This window comes from Rhineura floridana, chromosome 5 (assembly GCF_030035675.1).
Source record: "Rhineura floridana isolate rRhiFlo1 chromosome 5, rRhiFlo1.hap2, whole genome shotgun sequence".
In the NCBI taxonomy this organism is placed as follows: domain Eukaryota; kingdom Metazoa; phylum Chordata; class Lepidosauria; order Squamata; family Rhineuridae; genus Rhineura; species Rhineura floridana.
Genome location: NC_084484.1, coordinates 104900032 through 104921847, shown reverse-complemented (window position 1 = coordinate 104921847; position 21816 = coordinate 104900032).

The window sequence follows — 21816 nt, the reverse complement described above, 5'->3', positions numbered from 1 at the left end:
CTTTGACAGTTTGTGGGACCCACCGTTTTGGCTGAATTTACACTGTTCTCTTCCATTTGGAATGGTTTTAGTTGTTTTTTCTAATTGTAACAGGTTTTTTCTGTTTTTAAAACTGTATTTTAGATTGTTGTAACCTGCCCTGGGACCTTATGGTAAAGGACAAATAAGAAATCTTATAAATAAAATAATAAATAAATAAACAATGAGAGGTTAAATTTTCAGCTACTTTGATTGCTATCCTGTTTGACACATAATTCATTATTTTATTTAAAGTAATGCTTACTGTCTCTTTGAAAATGTGAAGATGTGCAATACAAACAAGACTAACAATCACCACATATAGATATGAATGTGGAAATGCGATGCACTCTCAGTCAGAAGCCACTCACTTGGAAGAACATGTGTATGTCAATTGCCAATTATTTTTGCTAAATTAAAAAAAAAGACAGACACATTTAGACCTCATTTTCACTTATCCTGTTTTCTCTGGACTTGATTTATGATTTGAAACAAAATATACATCATACTGCAAGTATCAGAATGATCTGATCTACCCTGGATTTAAAAGGGTTTGGACACTATAGTGACAGCTGAAAATAATGAGAATCTTTTGAGGGCAGACAAAAAGGAGAAAGGTCTGATCCTTAAGCTTATAAAATTTATAGACAGAGAAATAATACATGTGGTGTATTAACATAAGGCTGTTAAGCTTCTTTACGGCTTTACAACCAGAATCTTGTAATCCATCCTCATGCATAAACATTCTAAGGGCAAACCTCAGCACCATCTGACAATGGGCTACTTTGAGTTACTTTTCTCTAAACATTAAATGGGATTAATAAAAAGATGACCAAAAAAAACAATCCTGTAAGTGGTAATAAATAAGGCTTCTGTTACTCCTGCTGTCTTTGGATGTGGAATATCTACTTGGACACAATCAAGCTCACCACAGCCAATACTGGTGGTAGGATGATGCTGTGGCACTGTTCCCATGTGGCCAGGGGCCAGCTGATGAGCATGATCAACTGGCACAAAGTAGAAGAGAACATTTACAAAACTTCCCCACCATATAAAGTAAATGGCCCTATGGGCATTGACTGATCAGGATGGTTCCTCATCATCCACAGTATATTATGTGGATCAAACAGAACCCACAATTCACTGGGACAGTTTGTAGTATGTAGTTAAAGACCTCATACAGATGATCAAACTACTGCAGAATGAGTCATCACACTCTGGGACAGCTTGGACAATGACTTCCTCCTTTTGCTGTATGGCTTTTGCCATTGTGGTGTGGCTGCATTGAGGCTCTCTGGGGTTATCTCACCTGATGATGCCTAGGTCTGACAAAGGGCCTTATGGAATTTAAGGTCCTTCCTGAGTGAGGCATTGTGGGTGTGGTGATCTGAAAGAAAACCTGTGCCACTGCTGCTTCGCCACAGCAAATACTATTTACATTTTATTTAAGTATGTCCCATCTGCACTGTACATTTAAAACAGTATCATGCCACTTTAAACAATCATGGCTTTCCCCTAAAGAATCCTGGGAACTGTACTTTCTTAAAGGTGCTGTGAGGAGACTCCCCATTCCACTCAGAGAGCTACAATTCTCAGAGTGGTTTAATAGTCAATCCCTCTTCTGAGTGGACTCTGGGAACTGCAGCTTTGTGAAGGAAATAGGGGTCTCCTAACAACTCTCAGCATCCTTCACATACTACAGTTCCTTGAGGGAAGTCATGACTGTTTAAATGGGTATGATACTGCTTTAAATGTATAGTGCAGATGAGACCATAGTGTTGGTCACCATGCCAAGCAGCATTAATCTGTGCAGGCACTCTTTGGGGCCATCTCACTCACAAAGTTTTGCTTTCCCTGATTGAGGCATGGGTGACCCCTTGCCACCAGAGAGGCCTGTGGGAGCACTCCTGGCTGCTTTGCTGCAGAGGCACAGTGGCATTTGAAGGAGGGGCATTTACCTGTGATAAATAAATTGAAATTAATTGTGTCACAGTCTTATTCCTCTCAAACTTTTATTTTAAAACAGATCTGATTTTATTAAATGTACTTTAGCATGAATGTTAACCTTCATTATTCATGCTAATATATTATTGCTGGGCACATCAATGGTTATATAATTCAGGGCTTTGCTTTGAAACAGCTATGTCTGCTTAATAATCAACTGAATATAAGACGTCATTTAATTATGAAGCCTGTGCTGCACTTCTAACCCCATTCCATCTCAGTTTGTCGGGACAAACACCAAATGCCTTCAAGGACCTATTTTTCAGTTGTCACTTCAAATATTCGAAGTGTTCCTTCATCTGTTGACATGATCACATATTGCAGTTTTCCTTTACTCTTCTAGGCCCAACTTTCCTTCCTGTAAATGTGCATATTCTAGAAAATGAACTGTTATGAAACCACAAGTATGATTCAATAAACATATTCACTATAATGGCGCTCTTGCCAAGTATTACCATGACTACAATGTAAAATACATGGCTTGTTAAAGGAAATAACAGATAATGCACCTGATTTGATACTATATATAAATCCCTGTTCCAATTCAAGTTTCAGGAAAGGAAGCCGGTGCTGTTTCCAAGGGCACATTCACACATGTAGCTGATTAAGTAATCTTGGATGGGGCTGTTATTTGCCCAGATCAACATTTTCTATTTTTGTCAAGCCTTCTGCTACCACACACTAGAAATACACTATAGAAAAACAGAGCAGATTCACCCCATGCTTTGATTTATCAATTGATCAGGCCTGCAAATAATTTCTGACCTACTAAGGGGAACAAAGATCCCTATACATGTAGAGCTAGAAAAGGCACATATAAGGACAACTAAAAGGACCTGGAGAAACTTCCTTATAAAGAAAGATTAGATCTTTTGCAGGGGGGGAGAGAGAGTTAGTTCAGAAAAAAAGACGCATAAGGGAAAACATGGTAGAGATGCACAAAATTATTCAGCAGCAACAGCATAGGGGTGGGCGGCAGCAGCAGCAGTAACCTCTCAGTGACAGGGATGGGATCAAGGCATAGCTAGGCTGGGGGGGGCTGGGTTGGCAGATGCATATTTATTTATTTATTGCATTTATATTCCACAGTTTCTCCAGGGAGTATAAGATGGTGTTCATCATTCCCCTCATTCTATCCTCACAACATTGCTGTGAGGAAGGCTAGGTTGAGAATATGTGACTGGCCCAAGGTCACACAGTGAGCTTCATGACTGAGTGGGGATTTGAACAGAAATTAGACTTAGTGTACTCTGACCTGGTTTAAGGCAGATTCCTATGCTCTTATCTGCAGCCATTCATTTCCATCTCTGCCATCAGCCCACTGACTTATTTTGTGACAACTCCAGGTTGTCCGACAGAAAATGTTTCTGTTGGACATCATGTGTATTCCTCTTTGCATAATGATCCATTAAATCTCTTCAATATTCCTAGGGAAACAACAAAAATTTATGCAGTGAAAATTCAGGAATGTGAAGAAGCATGAGAATAGCAGATAATCATATATGAAAAAAGCAGCAAATATCATATTAAAGGATAATAGCTACCCAGTTATCAAATAACACTGAACAATTCATATTAAGAAAATACATCTGCCCAGTTATTAAATAACACTGAACATGCTGTTCTTCAATACAATGCAGAAAAAGTAATTACACATGCAATTTAAAATAAGTAAAAAATTTAGAAGGGAAACCAGCAAATATAATCTGATCTACCTTTTGTTCTTATCTTCTGTTAATGTTTCAGAAACAAGACATACACTCCCTTCTTTGAAGTTTGTTTAATTATGTAGAACCTTGTGATTATGTGACTTGTAGCTTTTATTTCCAAGAGTTTAGTATATCATTTGGGAATTCCAATCTGCATCAAACAACTTTGCATTGTTTATGCATTACATCTTTCTAAAAAGATGCAAGGTAAAAGAGCCAAACACTTTGAACTGCACACCCATCAATGTCTAGTTTAAAAATCCATGTATCAGAGTCTCCTGCTATAACAACACAATCTAACCATGTTTACTCAAAAGTTAGTCCTATTGAATTCAGTGGGACTTACACCCAAGTAAGGAAAGCTTTAGTCAAGTATAATTCATATAAATTAAATTGGACAAATTCAAGTGTGTCAAAGCAGGCAGGTGGGCTGACAGTCAGTGTTGGCTGGTGCCCATTGGGACTAGAGGGATGGAAGGTAAGGGGGCCAGCTGTAGGTGGAGCTAGACCCAATGGCAGGTGGAGCCAACTAATTCTAATTTAGCCCTCCTGATGCCGAGTTCTACAAGGGCAACACTGAGACTAAAGAGGAAGAAGCAGACAGACAGGACCACCATTAGGATTAGTTAAAAGTAAGAAGGCAGATGGGCTTGGGGGAATCAAGACAGATTGGTGGGGCAGTGCCCCATTTGCCCTAACAGACTGGCCTCCACTGCTGATAGCATTGTGTTTTGATACTGAGAAGGAAGATATTCCTTTCAGGAAGCACTTATTGCAATACAGTAACTGGTTTTATTGACAACTAGCTGTTTGTTTATTATTATTTTGTTCATTATATTTATATGAGCAGCACCAGCCTGCAGTGGGCTCCCGCCACTGCCGCTGGGGGATTAAATAGGCTTGGATGTATCAATGGATTAGCACACTATGTGCACACACTTGCCATCACCCAAGATGAGGGGTGTTGACGCCCTCACCACCATCTTGGGTGATGGCAATCATGTGTGTGTAGTGGCACTACAGGAAGTTGCATGGGCAGCCCATGCCAGTGGCAAGGGGCATTGCCTGGGAGGGTGGCTGCTGTTCCACGATCCATGCCAGCATCAGGTCACAGGGCACATGCTCCATGACCTGATGCTAGCATGGATTGCAAAGTGGGATTTACATCCACCTAGCTTCAGCAACAGGGGCCCTAGTCAGAGCCAGTGGTCCTTGACCAGTGCCCAACCTGGCCCTTGCTGGTGACGGACCTATATATTTATATATCACTTCACGCAACCAGAGGCATCCCAAAGTGATTTGCAATAATAAAATACAAAATACATAAGAAATTCAATAAAACAATACAAATATAAAATACTAAAAGTGTTTATCCAAAGGAGGAAAAATCATCTAAAGCAGCACCCCCTCCACATAGCACGAACACCAGTAGCCACCAAAAGTCTGATAATCAGTGATGTCCAAATACCTGGGAGAATAAAAGCATCTTCACCTGAGGACAGAAATATGACAAAGCCAGCTCCAGGTGAGTTTCTCTGTGAAGAACATACCACATTTGGGTGGCTAACACAGAAAATGCTTGTTCTCTTATTGCCACCCTCTGAACATCTCTTTGAGATGGTACACAGCAATGGGCCTCAGACGTTGATATCAGGGTCCAGGTAGGTTCATATGAGTAAAGGTGGTCCTGTCCATATAGTATTGAGATCCCAAGACATGCAAGGCTTTATCAGTAAAAACCAGCTCTTTGACTTGGCCTCAGAAACAAAATAGCTCAGAAAATACTTAACTAATATTAGCAATAGGCTTTAATCAGTCACAGCATTGTCTGAGTTCATTCCCAATTTCTGGTTATGGGAGTTAGGTCTTGGCAGTGATATTTAGAGGTCTAGGCTGTGAGGCAAGGCCCACTATTGCATCATTTGTGGCAATTCTCCCAGGACTATCCAGGGATAGTATTTCCCTGAATAATTTATCCTCACTGAAAAGGCATTGATACTTGCCCTATTAAGCAGTTTGACATGTTAATTTTGTTTTCATTAACTTTTTTTAAATGCTGCCAACCATGACAATACAGTGACTTTCCCATGAAAAAAACTGCAGTTATTATCCTTAAATAAGTTATTCTGACATGTCCATGCACTGACTGTCCAACTATGTTACATGTCATGGAGTGGAAATGGAGCACGTGTAGAGCAATAAGGCACATGATGTTTTGCCCTAGCTATTAATATACCCCAATAATGCATTCATGATTGTTGCATAAGGCTTCAGGAGGTTTTTCCCCCCATTGATTTTTAAAAAAATAAGATTTTATATGTTACATGCATTTTGCATGAATTATTCTGCATCTTTTCCACAATTCTCTCACAAGTTATTTCAATACACTCTAAAATTCTTCCTATTGTTTTGAACCCTCTGGGACCCAAACTGAGCAAAAATTGTTAACGTTATAGCCCCAAAATCCTTATAACAACCAGACACAAAACTCAAGTTTAGGGTCGTTCTTTTAAATGAGTTCTACGCCCCACCCACCCCCAAAAACTGCAGGATGTTTTGGGATAAGTTTTAGTCCAAGGTCTGGGGGATTATAACCTATGAAAAAATGCAGAAATTATGTAGTTCTGAGGCAGTAGCCATGAAATTTTCTAAGCACTATTCCTCCAGTTAAATAGTGGCCTTTAAGACACTTGAGGCATTCATGCCACTAGAAAATGAAAAGATAAAGCTTTCCAAATAGCAAAGATACAGCCACGAATGTGTTAAGTGAAATTTGATGTCTTGCACCAACCCTCTACACACATTCTAATTTTAGCACAAATGATGAAGTGTGGTTTCCACTAAGGTAAATGTGAGGAACTGGGCAAAGCTTTGCAAGTTGCCTTGTAACACATTGGTCAAATTGTGTCCCTCCTAATCTGTAACTGCATTACATCATGAGTCATTCAAAGGAAAGGGTAGAGTTTCCTGTTCAATTCATTATAGAAAACAGACTAACATTTAGAAAGTTAAGGCCAAGAAATAAGAATTGTACCTCTCAGGTAGAGGTCTTTTTCCCAAGGGATTTTCTCTCATTTTTACAGCATTATAAATAACTTGCTATGACTTTTTCAGCTCATTTTTTCCTTAAAAGTTACAGAGTTCTAAAAAGAGATGGGACAGAAAACTTAAAGGAGCTCAAGCTGCAATCTGTATAAAGCAGGAATGGGGAACCTGTGGCCCTCCAGATGTTGTTGGACTGCAGCTCCCATCAGCCCCAGCCAGCATGGCCAACAGCAAGGGATGATGGGAGTTGTAGTCCATCAACACCTGAAGGACCGCAGGTTCCTTGTCTCTGGAATAAAGGCTCTGTAAAGGCTGAAAGAAGAAAATTTGTGTGGCAACTAGGCTTACAATATAGTTTAATCTATTTTAATAATCTGTTACATGCTAACTGCCCACCAATTTGTTTTCAACTCATATCAATAGTCAGTGTCCATCCAACCCAGGAAAATAAAAGTCATATACACCAGGTTGTTTTAAAGCCTAAAGAGATGTATGCTGTGAACCCTCCAATGTATTCTGAAACAAGGAAAGTCAATATCCACTCCCATTTGGCAAAAGAACAAGCATCGTATATTGCCCAGTCTCCACCTTGCAAAGATTATTCCTCTTGTTGAGAAGAGAGCGGGGAAACAGAGTCCCCCTGCTTTTCCTTGATGGATTGGTGTATGCAAAGGATGGAAATGACCCTGTGTCAGTCCTTTCAAATTAACTTTTTTTTTTGCACTGATCCACAAGTATTTACCCATAAGAAAATCTACTGCATTTGAGAATCTTCTTTTTAGTAAAAATCACTGTAATAAATGGGATTAACGTGATGTTGCAATGTGTAAGTAATAGGTTAACTTCTTCAAAGATAGTGGGAATGAGAACTTTGCTTAATAACCACCAAAAGAGTAGCATTGGATATTGAACAATTTGCCTAAGAATTAAGGATTTCCCCCTCACTGACTTTGATTTCTAAGTCCATATCAGTGGTAACTTAATTAAGCCATCTATGTTGAAGCTTACCTATTTGTTATATTCCCCTCACTGGATCGTCACCTTGCAGTGGTAAGTGGTCTTGCGTGTTCCAATGAACCCTGTGAGCAATGCCGTCGGGAGTCATGTACTCCCAGCAGGGTCACACATGGCTGTAAGGTCAAGGGAGAGGAACCAGACAAAGAACGATCCAAGAAAGTCCTCAACGGCAGAACAGGCGGAGGATAACAATGTGTACGTTACAATGGCTGTGAAGGCAGATGAAGGCTGCAGCAGATAAAAGACTTCCAATTGTCGTGGTATCTTTTTCTGTCAAAATTGTGTGTTGATTGTCGTGCACCGATCTCCCCCCATAAAACAAATTCACGCACAGGTGTCTTCGACGAATGGCAACAGGGGCAGGACTGTGAAATCCGGAAGCCCCTAGTCATGGACTGGCACATGGGCGGTGGATACAGACTCAGTCATCCTGGCTCAAGGACCGAGGTAGTTTGGCAGCTGTATCCACAACTGAGCAGTCCTATTCAGGATCCACTCTGCTCACCCTGTATGGGGAGGCGGCTAGAAAAAGTGCCCTAAACATAGTCTGCCTCATCTGTCTCCTTGACTAGATCACTGCATCCAGTGGGGTCACTACTTAGCAGTCGCAAAAGACAAATGAACTTTGGAATGTGGAATATACGGACATTGCTGGACAATACAGATAGTGAACGTCCTGAACGCAGGACTGCCATCATCGCAAGGGAGTTGAGACGTTTTAATATTGACATAGCAGCACTCCAAGAAACTCAAAGAGCAGGAGAGGGACAATTGAAGGAAGAAAAAGGAGGTTACACCTTCTTCTGGAATGGACTGCCTGAACAAGAACGACAAATACATGGAGTAGGCTTTGCTATTAAAAATGATCTTGTGAAGCTCTTGTCAGAAGTTCCTACTGGCATTAATGAACGACTCTCAACTCTCCAATTAAAACTAGTCAAAAATCAGCAGGCAACTATTCTAAGTGCTTATGCACCAACATTAGATGCTGATGAAGACATCAAGGAAATTTTTTATACCCAGCTCGGCACCATCTTATCAAATATACCTAAGGAGGATAAAATTATCCTCCTGGGCGATTTCAATGCAAGAGTTGGGCATGATTTTGATTTATGGCCAGAAACCATTGGGAAAGAAGGAGTTGGCAATAGCAACCTGAATGGAATTCTACTGACTAAATGTGCAGAGCATAATCTTGTTATTACAAACACACTCTTTCGCCAGAAAGATAAATTTAAAACATCATGGAAGCACCCTCGGTTGAAGCACTGGCATCTCCTGGATTACATAATTGTCCGTGCCAAAGATCGTTGTAATGTACTACTCACCAGGGCCATGACGAGTGCCGATGACTGCTGGACAGATCACCGATTAATTCAATCCACTATGGCCATTAATATTGTTTCTCAACGTAGGCTCCAAGGAAGAAGACCAAGGCGTAAAATGAACATGCACACCCTTCAAGATCTTATTAAGTGAGTCTGCTTTCAAACAACTCTCAAGAAACATCTACCTATGGAACTCCCTGAAAACGTCGAGGAACATGGGATTAAACTGAAGACTTCCATTATTGCAGCATGTGAACAAACTATTGGATACCAAACTAAGAAACATCAGGACTGGTTTGATGAGAATGATTGTGAGATTGAACATATCATTGACAAGAAAAGGAAAGCCTTCCAGATATGGCAAAAAGACATTGACTGTGCTGCTAAGAAAAAAATCTATGCCAGTGCAAAGGCTGAGGTCCAAAGAAGAACTAGAGAGCTTAAGAATGCCTGGTGGATAAAGAAAGCTCAAGAAATCAAGCATTTTGCAGATGCTCATGATGCACGGAGCTTATTTAATGACACAAAAGCCATCTACAGACCATCAAATTATGGTACAAATCCCTTACGTTCAATAGATGGTACCAAACTTCTAAAGGACAAAGAGTCTATTGCACTGCGGTGGAAAGAGCATTACCACGACCTCCTTAATCGTAACTCTAATGTGGCTGATGAGGTCTTCTTGCAAATCCCGCAACAACAAATTAGAGATGATCTTGCAGTGTTCCCTAATTTGGATGAAGTCAGTAAAGCCATTAATCAAATAAAGAATAACAAAGCTAGTGGTCCTGATGGGATTCCTGCTGAAGTCTTTAAGAAGGTAGGCCTGAACTTACACAACAACTTCATAAGGTCATCAAAAAAATCTGGATGAGGGAGGAGATCCTGGAAGACTTTAGGGATGCCATAATTATCACTCTTTTCAAGAAGGGTGATAGAACAGATTATGGGAACTACCGAGGCATCTCTCTTCTAGCTACCGCAGGTAAAATCCTTGCAAGAATCCTCGCAAATCGCCTCCTACCTATCTCAGAAGACATCCTCCCTGAATCCCAAAATGGTTTCTGCCCTTCCAGGGGGACAGTGGACATGATCTTCACTGCACGACAGCTTCAAGAAAAATGCAGGGAGCAAAACCGACCTCTGAATATGGCATTTATGACTAAGGCCTTTGATACTATAAATCGAACTACTCTAAGGACCATCCTTCTGAAAATTGGATGCCCTGATAAATTTGTGAAGATTTTGCGACTCCTCCATGACAACATGATGGCGACAATTAACAATTGGATAACAATGGCTCTCAAAGTGACCCATTCAAAGTGGGATCAGGTGTCAAACAGGGATGTGTCATTGCTCCAAACTTATTTGCTACTTTCATCACCATGATTCTACACCTTGTTGAGAGGAAACTTCCCACTGGTGTGGAAATCACATATCAAACAGATGGAAAGCTTTTTAATCTCAGTAGGCTGAAAGCAAAAAGTAAGGTAATTACAACCTCCATCATAGAACTTCAATATGCTGATGATAATGTAGTCTCCGCACATTCAGAGGAAGATCTTCAAACTATCCTAAATGTCTTTGCAGAAGCATATGAAAAGCTTGGCCTCTCGCTTAACATCAAAAAAACCAAAGTGCTTCATCAGCAAGTGCGAACCAATCCCTCTGTAGCACCATCAATCCAGTTTAAGGGTGCGATGCTGGAGAATGTTGATCACTTTTCTTATCTCACAGCCATCTCTCTGTAAAAGCTGACATCGACGCTGAAATTCAGCATCGTCTGAGCTCTGCGAGTGCCGCATTCTCCCGAATGAAGCGTAGAGTGTTCAAGGATCGGGATATTCACAGGGAGATCAAAATGCTTGTTTACAAAGCCATTGTACTACCTACCTTACTGTACGCCTGTGAAACATGGACCATCTATAAATGCCACTCCCAACTTCTTGAAAGATTCCACCAATGCTGCCTCCGGAAAATTCTGCAAATTACTTGGGAAGATAGGCGGACTAATGTTAGCATATTGGAAGAAGCAAAGACTACCAGTGTTGAAACAATGATCCTCCAACAACAACTTCGCTGGACCTGCCATGTTGTTCGAATGCCTGATCACCATCTTCCAAAGCAGCTACTTTACTCCTAACTTAAGGATGGAAAACAGAATATTGGTGGACAGCAAAAGAGGTTTAAAGATGTCTCTCTGCCTGCCTTCCAGTTCCCAGCAATTCTCTAGACACAACTCAAAACTACAAGCCTCCAGGAAGGGGGGGATTCTGTCCTGAAGAGTTTCAATGACAAAAGGGTCTTCCTGGCCCATTCACAGTTGCTGAGCAACTCATAGGCCCATTATCCTACCTGGCCAATCTATTTGGTTAACAAAGGAGAGACTCATCTGACCAGCAGAGTGAGTTTCTGTCCCCAAGGCATAGGATTCCAAATCAGAGGTTGGAAGGGTACCCACAGGAATCATCCATCCCAAACCCCATGCTCATAACAGTATTTACTTGTGTGCAATCATACTTAAGGTAGGTAAAACTGACCATGGGGAGGAGGAAGGGGAGGGGGAGGAAGGGGAAGGAGGGGATTGGAAGGGGAGGGGGAGGGAAGGGCAAAGGAAGGGGGAAGGAACGGGCAAGAGGGAGGGGATAGGAGGGAGAAGGGAGGGTGGGTTTGATCTAGGGTTGCCAGGCTCAGGGCCTGAGAATGATTCTGTATCTTTAAGAGAAGAGAAAATTCAGCCAAGTGCAGGCTTTCTTGCAACACTGTAATGGGAAAAACCCCAAGGTGAAATTCTCCCTTCCCCTGCACAACCTTTAAAGATATAGAAGACATCTTGGAGGCTGGGCCTGGCAACCCTAGTTTGATCATTTGCATACTTTTTGAGTTCAATGGGATTTATTTCTGTGCAATCATGTTTGAAAATGGAAATGGATTGCCTTCAAGCTGACTGAACTTATAGCGACCCTTTGAATAGGGTTTTCATGGTAAATGGTATTCAGAGGTGGTTTTACCATTGCCTTCCTCTGAGGCTGAGAGGCAGTGACTGGCCCAAGGTCACCCAGTCAGCTTCATGGCTGTGTGGGGATTTGAACCCTGGTCTCCCAGGTCCTAGTCCAACACTGACCCAGGGGAGGGGTGGGAAGGGAAGAAGATTGGGTGGATGGGCACTGGGCAGAGGGGAAGCCCCTTTCCTTTCCAAAAAGAAAACATTGTGAACAGTATCATTGCTTTTCAGCGTTTCCCTCACCTTTTTATTCTACAGCAGGTACATGTAGCCTCCCACCCAAATTTAAACCAAAGCTTTCCCTGGCCACAGCAACACCAGGCCTTTATTTCACTTTGGACAGTCATAGCTTCTCTCAAAGAATCCTGGGAAGTGTAGTTAGTGAAGGGTGCTGAGGGTTGCTAGGAGACGCCCTGTTCCCCTCACAGACCTTCAATCAGAGTGGCTGACTGTTAAACCAGTCTGGCCACTGGAATGTCAGTGGAATAGGAGTCTCCTCTCAGCACCCTTCACAAACTACACTTCCCAGGATTCTCTGAGGGAAGCCATGATTGTCTCAAGTGAAATCAAAGTCTGGTGTGGATGTGGCCCCCTGATTAGCCAAGCCCGGCAGCTGTGAGTCTGGCTTTTAGAACTCTGACAGTTGGTTCTTACTGAGCATGCCCCGCGTTATCATAGGGTGCCAGCCAAAATTTCTTAAATTAATTAAAAATCAGCCAGGCATTTTTTTAACTTTTAAACTTCAGAAGATGAGGTCAGAGTATGGGGCAAGGTCAGTATTAGGATTACAGGTACTCTGTGAAAATGGCTGATTTTTTAATGAATTTCAACAGATTATGAGAACTCTCAGAGAAAAAAGTCCAAAAGGGCTCTGTGGTTTTCTCTCTCTCTTTGAACTCTCTTTTCTCTCTGACTGTTTTGTGTATCACCATGAGAATTGAGAGGGTTGTTAAGCAAGTGTTTCTGAGTTCAGGACTATAATTTTTGTAAGATTTTGTTTTGAAATGAGCTTATGGGAAGCATCAGAATGGCATGGGGGTATGTTCAATTTAACATTGCGGAATGTGAAAAATCCACACTGGCTATAGTATACAGCCACTCTTGTGGCTGTATAAGTATGAGTCAAACCTCATGCTGTACTATATTTCTGTAGCATCATTTTATTATTAGCATATGTGTATTATACAGTTACATGCATTGTTGTATGATTATGTGCTGATTATTTTAAGAAATCTGGGGAGTATATGCGTATAATTTGCATATAGTATTATAATAATGCATATAATACGCAAGCATTATTATATTTTAGCAGAACCCATGCAGATAAGCTTTTTGAGATTGTCAGAAAATCCCATTCCTATCTGCAGCCAATCTTCAGCTGTTCCAAATTTATTACATGCCATTCAGACATCTTGCAAAGCAGTGCTTCTCTTGGAGAATACTGCATTTTCCCTATCCTCAGACCATGTTATTTGGCTTTTATATGATCTAGTTGAACCAGGAAGTGCCATTTTCAGAAAACAATTTGAGGATTCCCAGTCTCCTACAAAGGGTACTTTTTCTACTTTCTACAACTCTGACAGCATATGTTTTAGTTAATCCTGCTCAGTGTGGTTTTTGTATGCCACCTGCTGCAATTGAAATGCAATGCTTCGTAAAGCACAAACGCAACAAAGCATTTAAACACGAGATTAATTTGAAAATATAAAATATGTGCTTACAATTGAACACACGTTTATGAATATAACAGAACTTACTGTAATTGAAGGGTTTTACCTGTACTGCTTGCCAGTCTAGAAACCTGCTTTTCCTATTCATCTTGTATTTCCTTATATGGTTACAAATTGGAAGGTGGCTGTGTATTAGCTTAATTCATTTCCGGAAATCTTAACTAGATCAGTTGTGACACACTATGAACGCTATCAGGTTGTCACTATGATTTCCTGAGCCGGCTCATGAGAGGAACTGACTTCAGTCAATCATCTTCCTAATGGAAATGACAGAACTGTTTTCCCAGGAGAAATTTTTCTAGTGTAGCAAAAGGAAGGAAATGACCACAACTTGTTGCAATGGGAGGGGACAACGCCTCTTGACAGTTTTCTTTTATATCTAAGTTGGCATCTTTCAGTGAAAAATCAATGAGCTGAACCACAGTCCAGACAATATGGAGATGTTAATAGTGAAAAGGCCAATTGATCTAGGAGTTGATTGGCTGGAAGGTCTACATAAACTTTCTGGGCTAGATCAACCCTCAGCCCTGGACATTCTGCCTGAGTCCTTTTTGCAGTTGCCTTGGTGCCACTCCCGTGCCACAGTTAGCTGTATTCACAACTCTAATCTTTCCCCAGTTCCCTATGTCAGCAGGATTCCTCTGTTGGATCAAAAGGAGGAGATATAACACAGTGATAGACAGGGGTGTAGTCATCCAGGATCTTGGGAGGGTGTCTTAGACCCCTTACCTTTTTGGGAACAGGGTCCCAGCAAAATCCCTATGTCTCCAGCATCCTAGGAGACAATCAGAATGAAAGGGGAGTGTGCTAGCCATTAAGAAGAGTCTTCTAACATGCTTCCTTGTCCTTTCCTGCTGATTGGAGCTAATCAGAGTAAAAGGAGGTGAGTCAGCCACTGAGAAGACTCTTCTCAGCAGCTAACACTCTCATCTTTCATGCTTACTGGCTCCTAGGGATATCTGTTGTTGTGGAAGAAGGCAATAGCAAGGATCTTATTCTTAACCCAGCAGCAAAAAAAAAGGAGGAGTAGGTAGCTATGACTAACATGAAGGGACCCTGCACTTCTAAATTTGCCACTGTGCTACTGGTGGTAGAGCACATCTTTACATGTTGAATCTCCCAGATTCAAACCCTGGCACTTCCAGTTAACACGGACAAGTACCAGAGAATATGAAAGATTGCTGCCTGACTTCCTGGATACCTGCAGCCTGTTAGGGCAGACAATACTAGCCTAGATGGCTCAAAGATCTGCTTTTGTATATGGCAATTTAAAGAAGAGTGTTCTAATCCTCTTCTCTTAGTGATGTTCTTTTAAAATTGCAAACAGCTGAGAGATAGGGATGCCTACTTTACAAAAGGCACGCCTTTGTTTGATGGGCTGTCCAAGAGCAGTCTTCTATTGGAAGACTGTCAAGTCCAAGTTTGGTTTAAAGAAAACAGCAAAGTCCCTGAAGTTGCCCATCAACAGTTAGCACCTGGACAGCAGACTGAGCAGGCACATGATCACCTGGGCACAATCTTCCCTACTTTGGGGAGATATATTTCTATTTAAATTATAGTAGTTATCCTTATATTTGCATCTATACATACAACTTAGCATTTGGACATGTAATGCAAATTGTGTCCTGTTTTGTCTTCTTTATTGTTAATACATTTCCTCTCTTTTTGGTGATTTATTTATTTATTATAGTATTTATAAGCCGCACTTCACAGAAGTACATCAGGGCAGCTTGCAACATACAAAGACACAATAAAATTTTAAAACCAACAAAAACATCATTAAAAGCAATAATAAAAACATTAATAAACACTGCATTGGTTAGACAGAAATTCTTGTGACACTAAAAAGTTTGGTTTTTAAAAGTTGCCTGAAATAAAGGAGGCATGGTTCCTGCCAAACCTGTATGGCTAGGGGGTTGCACAGGGCAGGGCCTACTACACTAAAGGCTCAGTCCTGATGGAGGCCAACCAAACCTCAGGGGCATGGGAAACCACCAAAAGTGCCCCATCAGAAGATCTCAGCGATCGAGATGGAACATAAGGAGTGTCCAACCGAGAGAACATGATAGCTCTTCATTAATTGCTTATCTCCCAACAGGATTGTAGTGCCTCTACCCTTAGCTGAATCTACTTTTTTCCCACTGGTAGTTTGCCCATAATGAGAAAATTAATTTTCATATGTGCTAGCTAGCTCACATATCCTGCTATGCAATTAGTGAACAGGTAAAGGTTGCTGGCTTCTCTGTTTATGTGCCTATGCAAGTACCTTTAGGCTTCAGTCCTGTGCACACATTCTGGAAATAAGCTGAACTGAGTGGGGCTTCATTCTGGATAAATGGAGAGGACTGAACTACACAGTGGTGAAAAAGAGCTTTAAAATGTGCACTGGAACTAGGGCACCTAAGCACTTTGTTTTCCGCAAAGCAAAATGCAATATCTGGCTGGAATTTGTTTAGAAATGAAAACTCTGTAATATGTGAAAAGACCATTTGGGGTCCTCAGAACTCACATAATACTATATTACACTTATTACATACATCTGAGCTACTGGAACAATCATACCTGCAAATCCACATTAGCAGCACTGTGTCATTTATGGGGATCTATCAGCATGCTACAGATGTTTATGTGAAGCTATTCTCCATGATTTCCCTTAGCTACACATGGAACCCATTGGCTTAGGTATACAACATGCCAACAGATCACCCCAAGTGGCCAAGTTGGTGATTCATTATGGCGAATTTCAAAGAGATACTCCTGGAATGTTGTGTGAAGTTTCAGCAAAATATCAAATGATATTTGCCAATGCTTACTCTAAAATACAACACTTCACACATGCTGACATCCCATAATGGCAGCTAGACCAAACAAAGCTAAAAGGCAGAAATAAAAGCAAATTCTCTTGAGCACCAAATACATGCAGACTACAGAAGAATTCAATTCATGGGTTTGGCTTTCCTATTATTTCAGCAGGCTGATGACAAGCTGTTATAGAAATAAAGATGGGAGAAAATTATGGGGAAACTTGTATTTGAAGATGGCAGTTGTAAAAACAAGATCTACTGCAACTAAATGTGCCATCTAAACAAAGTGCTAATATTAAAATAAAATGTGCAAGCAAGGATAATTGGGCAATTTGACCTGCCTTTTGGGGTGTAATAAAGGATATATTTAGTGTAATGTGCTAAAGTAAATTATTGGACCATTATTCTCAATAAACCAGAAGGGCTGGGCTGCTTTCAGAGAAATGCATAAATATTTAATATTAGAAATAGTAATAAATAATAAAAAAGAAAAAAGAGAATGGAAGAGGAAATACAGCAGGGAATTATTAGCATTATGCGACAGGAAGAGGGAACAAGAGGGAAATGTTTACGTTTTGCTTAATGTTTATGACCTCCAAAGAGAAACTGAGAGTTTAATAGGAATGGAGGAAAAATTTGGTTCACATTTAAAGTTGAACCCACCTATTCATACTTTCTGCAGCAATATATGAACCAAAATACAGTCTTCCTTTGAAATACGCACTTCTCTGACTTTTCCAGTGCCGTTTTCCAGCCAACGAACATGTACAAAAATGCCTCTACTGGGGGAAAGTGTGCGCACAAATACATAAACTAGTGAAAATAACATAGAAAACTGCATTATATTAGAGGAAATTGCTTGCAAAAATGTTTATAATAGGCAAAACTGCATACAAAAAGGATATATTAGGTGAAATTCACACAAAAATGTTGATGAATTTTCATGAGGATTTGTGTTTTTTTTAAAAAAGCAAACTGATGTGGAAATGGGGAGAACTGAACTTAAGACTGGAAAAATTAGAAACTGAGACAGTCCAAAACTGACAGATTTGCCGATCCCTAGAGCTTAGTGTCATGAACTCATAGACACTGAACTCATAGACTGACAGCATCCCAATTTCTACCTGAAAAGTCTGAAAAGTTCATCCAGAGCAGTAACTTGTGTTTGTTTGTTTTTCAGAATGGAAAAGAATTTCATTATAAAGACAAGACTTTGCTAGCAATTTTTTTTCCACCATGAATGGATTTTCCCCTGTTTGCTTTTAGTCAGATTCTCATTTCAGCATTTCCCATCCCCTTTAAGAGAATTGGAAGCACGCCTGATTTTTGCCGCCATGGCTTCATTATTACATTTTTAATCTTCAGCATCTAGAACAGTTATACATGGAAATTTCTTTGCACAGACCTGTTGCACTACAAGCATTTTACAAACAACTGGAATACAGTGAGAACAGCTTTGAAGCAGACACACTCAGAACATGTGTGTGTTTGCAGGCTTCTGCATTTGCTTGTGAATGTGTGAGAATATATACATGTTTTGCATTTGTTTCTGCAGCAGCAACCTAGCATTCCCTACTCCTTCTCACCAGTGCAAAACGACAAGGTGTATGTCCAATCAAACTTAAATTAGCCACTCTAGTGTGGCGCCAATTCAGCTACAGTGGCATCCCATTAATACTCAGTAGGCCATGGGTTTTTATGTGAAGAAAGTGGATAGGGAGAAAACACCCTCTCTCACAATACTAGGACTAGGGTCATCCAATGAAGCTGAAGGGTGGAAGATTCAGGACAGACAAAAAGAAGTACTTCTTCACACAGTGCAAAGTTAAACTATGGAATTTGCTACTACAAGATGTGATGGCTGCCAACTTGAATGGCTTTGTAAAGGGTTTGGACAAATGAATGGAGGATAGGACTTATTCAGTGGCCACTAGTCATGATTGCTCAGAGAATTAGAGGCCACGGGCCTCTGAATATTATTTGCTGGGGAACAACAGTGGGAGAGGGCTATTGCACTCAAGTCCTGCTTGTGGGCTTCCCATAGGCATCTGGTTAGCCACTGTGAGAAATAGGATGCTGAATTAGATAGGACTTTGGTCTGATCCAACAGGGCTCTTCATCTTTTCTTCTGTTTTCTCTAAAAGATTTAAAGTTCCTTTGGACAGGCCTTTAGCAGTGAAAGGGAACTGAGACTGTTCCAAGGACTTTTTGGATCCACCACATCAGATCATAGGTATTTGCCATCCTCATGTCTTACCCTGAAACCATATCATGAAGGAGCAATGCCTGCATGAAGGAATAACAGATTTTCTTTCTTGGAGGGAAGAGCTGCGTGACTACCAGCAATGTTAAAGGTAAAGGTTTGATTTGAATGGAGATGTTGCTCTGGAAAAGACTTTACCTGCTTATTTCTGGAGATCGGGTAGTTCTTAAAGGTGCATGAGCCCTGCAGTAAGGTTTTGCAGTCCAGGAAATCACAGACTGGTAGAAACAGGCAATTATTTATACTGCAGTTGCAGGCCTTCCTCTGCTCCACTAGCACTTACGTAACCTTAGGGCAGGGGTCACCAACACGATGCCCACAGACATGCATGTCTCTGCAGAGGGCTTCTCAAGTGCTTGCAGAGTTCCCTCTCCCTACTGAAATTAAAGTTGAAATAATTATTTTTTTTGTAGTCAATAGAAATGGTTGCTATGTGCATCTGGTGCCCACAACAGTTTCTCCAGTTTGCAAATGTGCCCACAGGCCTAAAACTGTTATCAATCCCTGCCTTAGGGCATATCCACAACCAAGTTTTCAGAAAGGGCTTGCCAATATTCCAAGTAATGTTTAAATTAAAAACTAACATTTTCAATGTAAAAAAAAAAGTTGGCCATCTTATTTACATAGCATGGCTGTGGGAGCAAAGAATTGTTTTATGATCGCCAATTACACATTAGGATTAGGTTAAAGCTGTATCCCAGTACAGTCATATTTTCTACCAGTCCTGGAAGACTGACCAGGTTCCATTAGCCCAGTGGCTCACAAAAAACAGGCTACCCCTTCCTAAATATGGCTGCTGACTGTTCTTCCTGACTTCTTAATCTGTCCTGTAATTTTAATAGCAGCATTCTCTGCATACATTAGCAGGCTCAACATGCTTTTCCTTGTGCTATAAGAGGCTTTGACTGCTGATTTCTCCATACCAAACTTAGTCTGCTCTGCACAGAAGCAAAAGAGGTCACCCACTCCCATCTTCACCCCTCCCCCCCCCGTTCATGGCCCTCTCTGTAGAATATTTGATTGATTGATTGATTGATTTCCCACCTCCGAGCCCCAAGTTGGCAAAACTGTTCCTAACTGAAGGCACAATATGCATGACCAGCTCAGCGACTTTGGTGGTGGCCACATGGAAGCAAACAAGAAGCCCTGAACAAGTGAATGGGAGTTTATTTAGAAACTGTAGGAGCCTGATGTCATCTATGGGCAATGCGCATACTGGCCCTGGTTTCTAAAATATGAGACACACATGTTGCACAGGGTGTATTTCCTCATTTGAAAATGGCACAGCCATGGCAGATCAAAAACACTGGCTTGTGAGATTGGAGAGCATCCAAGAGTTATATAATTTATCAGACCTCCCCTGGCCCTTAGACAGCTGGGGGGGGTGCTTCATTCTTGTGGCTATGTGCTGCTACAATTTTATTTTGAACAGCTCACCTCTGACCCACCCCTCCCTGCACCCACCCGACAACGAGAGTGGCTTAGGTCATACACACAAAATCTCTCCATGTCATTCTTCTCACTGACAAGGGATAGAAAATGCTCAGTATGACATCTGCTTGTAAAAACAAAGCGGCGCCCATCTGCATTATGACTCTGGGATTATAAAAGACACAAACTACTTTTCAAAAAAGGCCAAACTACTGGAAGAAATACGATATCAATGACAAAATGTTGTTTATGAAGCTGAAACTCAAGATAATAAATTATTGTTAGATTGGTTTAATTTAAACAAAGTTTTGGTTTGGCTGCTTCAGTTCCTGTACCTGTTAAGGAAATAATGTTTCTTCCTTGGAACTGAGGTCTCCATCTGGAGATAGAAGAGGGGGGATATATCCCAACTGAGACCAGTGACAAAATCTTGCAAAGTTTCCCAGTTCCTAAGAGGAGTGCTCCTGCTCAGGGCTCTAGCCAGCTTGGAACAGAAGCCTTGTAGTTCTGTCCAGGCACCATGCAGGCGAAGAGAGCTCCAGGAAGGGGGAAAGGATACATTTTTTCTTGCCTTCCACTCCTGCAAGGAGAGAGCAAGCTCCAGCCTGGACCCTGAGCATTTTATAGCTATCAGTTGGGGGGGGGGAGGACACAAGAGTTTTCAACAGTCAGAAATGGAAAGAGAAAATATTCCTTCCTCCTGAAATATTCCTGTACAGTGCAGGGGAACCTCTATGCATGCTTTCCCCATAACTTCGATCTCCATCCTATAATACTATAAGCTGTTAGAGCAGGCAAGTTTCCTGTCTCCTTTGCCCTCCATTTTCCACCCCAACCCACTCAAGAGACAATCCATGTCTCAACTGATCTCTATCATTGCTGACAGAATCACACCATCCATCCACCTTCTGGTTCCTTTAGAGTAGGGGTGGGAAACCTGTGGCTCTCCAGGTGTTGTTTGATTCAGCCCCAGTTAGTATGGCCAATAATCATGGATAACCAGTTGTACCCTCCTGCTTTAGACTCTCTCTCTCTCACACACACACACCCCTCCACAGCTATCAACATTCTTAAGGTCTAAGAACATCCTAGGTTTGTGGAGGGCTGTTTTGGGATTTTTTAATAAATGGCTCTTTTGCTTTTTTTAAATGCACACATTGCTAAACTTCTGTTTCCCTAAATAGCCTCCCACTTCTTATTTTGGTGTGGCCCCACTTCACTTCCAATGGATTATACCAGTGGTTCCCAATCTTTATGAGTATGGGACCCCCTGTGTAAGATCAGAAAATTTTGTGGGGGGCCCTTCTAATTGTAATTTTAGTCTCTGTTAATTGAAAAGATGATGCGTGTCAAAATCATATATTCAAATATCCCTTTCCATTAAAAAGTTCCCTGCAGACGGGGAGGTGTTGCTTTCTTTTCCTAATGCAAAGGTGCATCAACTTGGTATCCCACACACACAC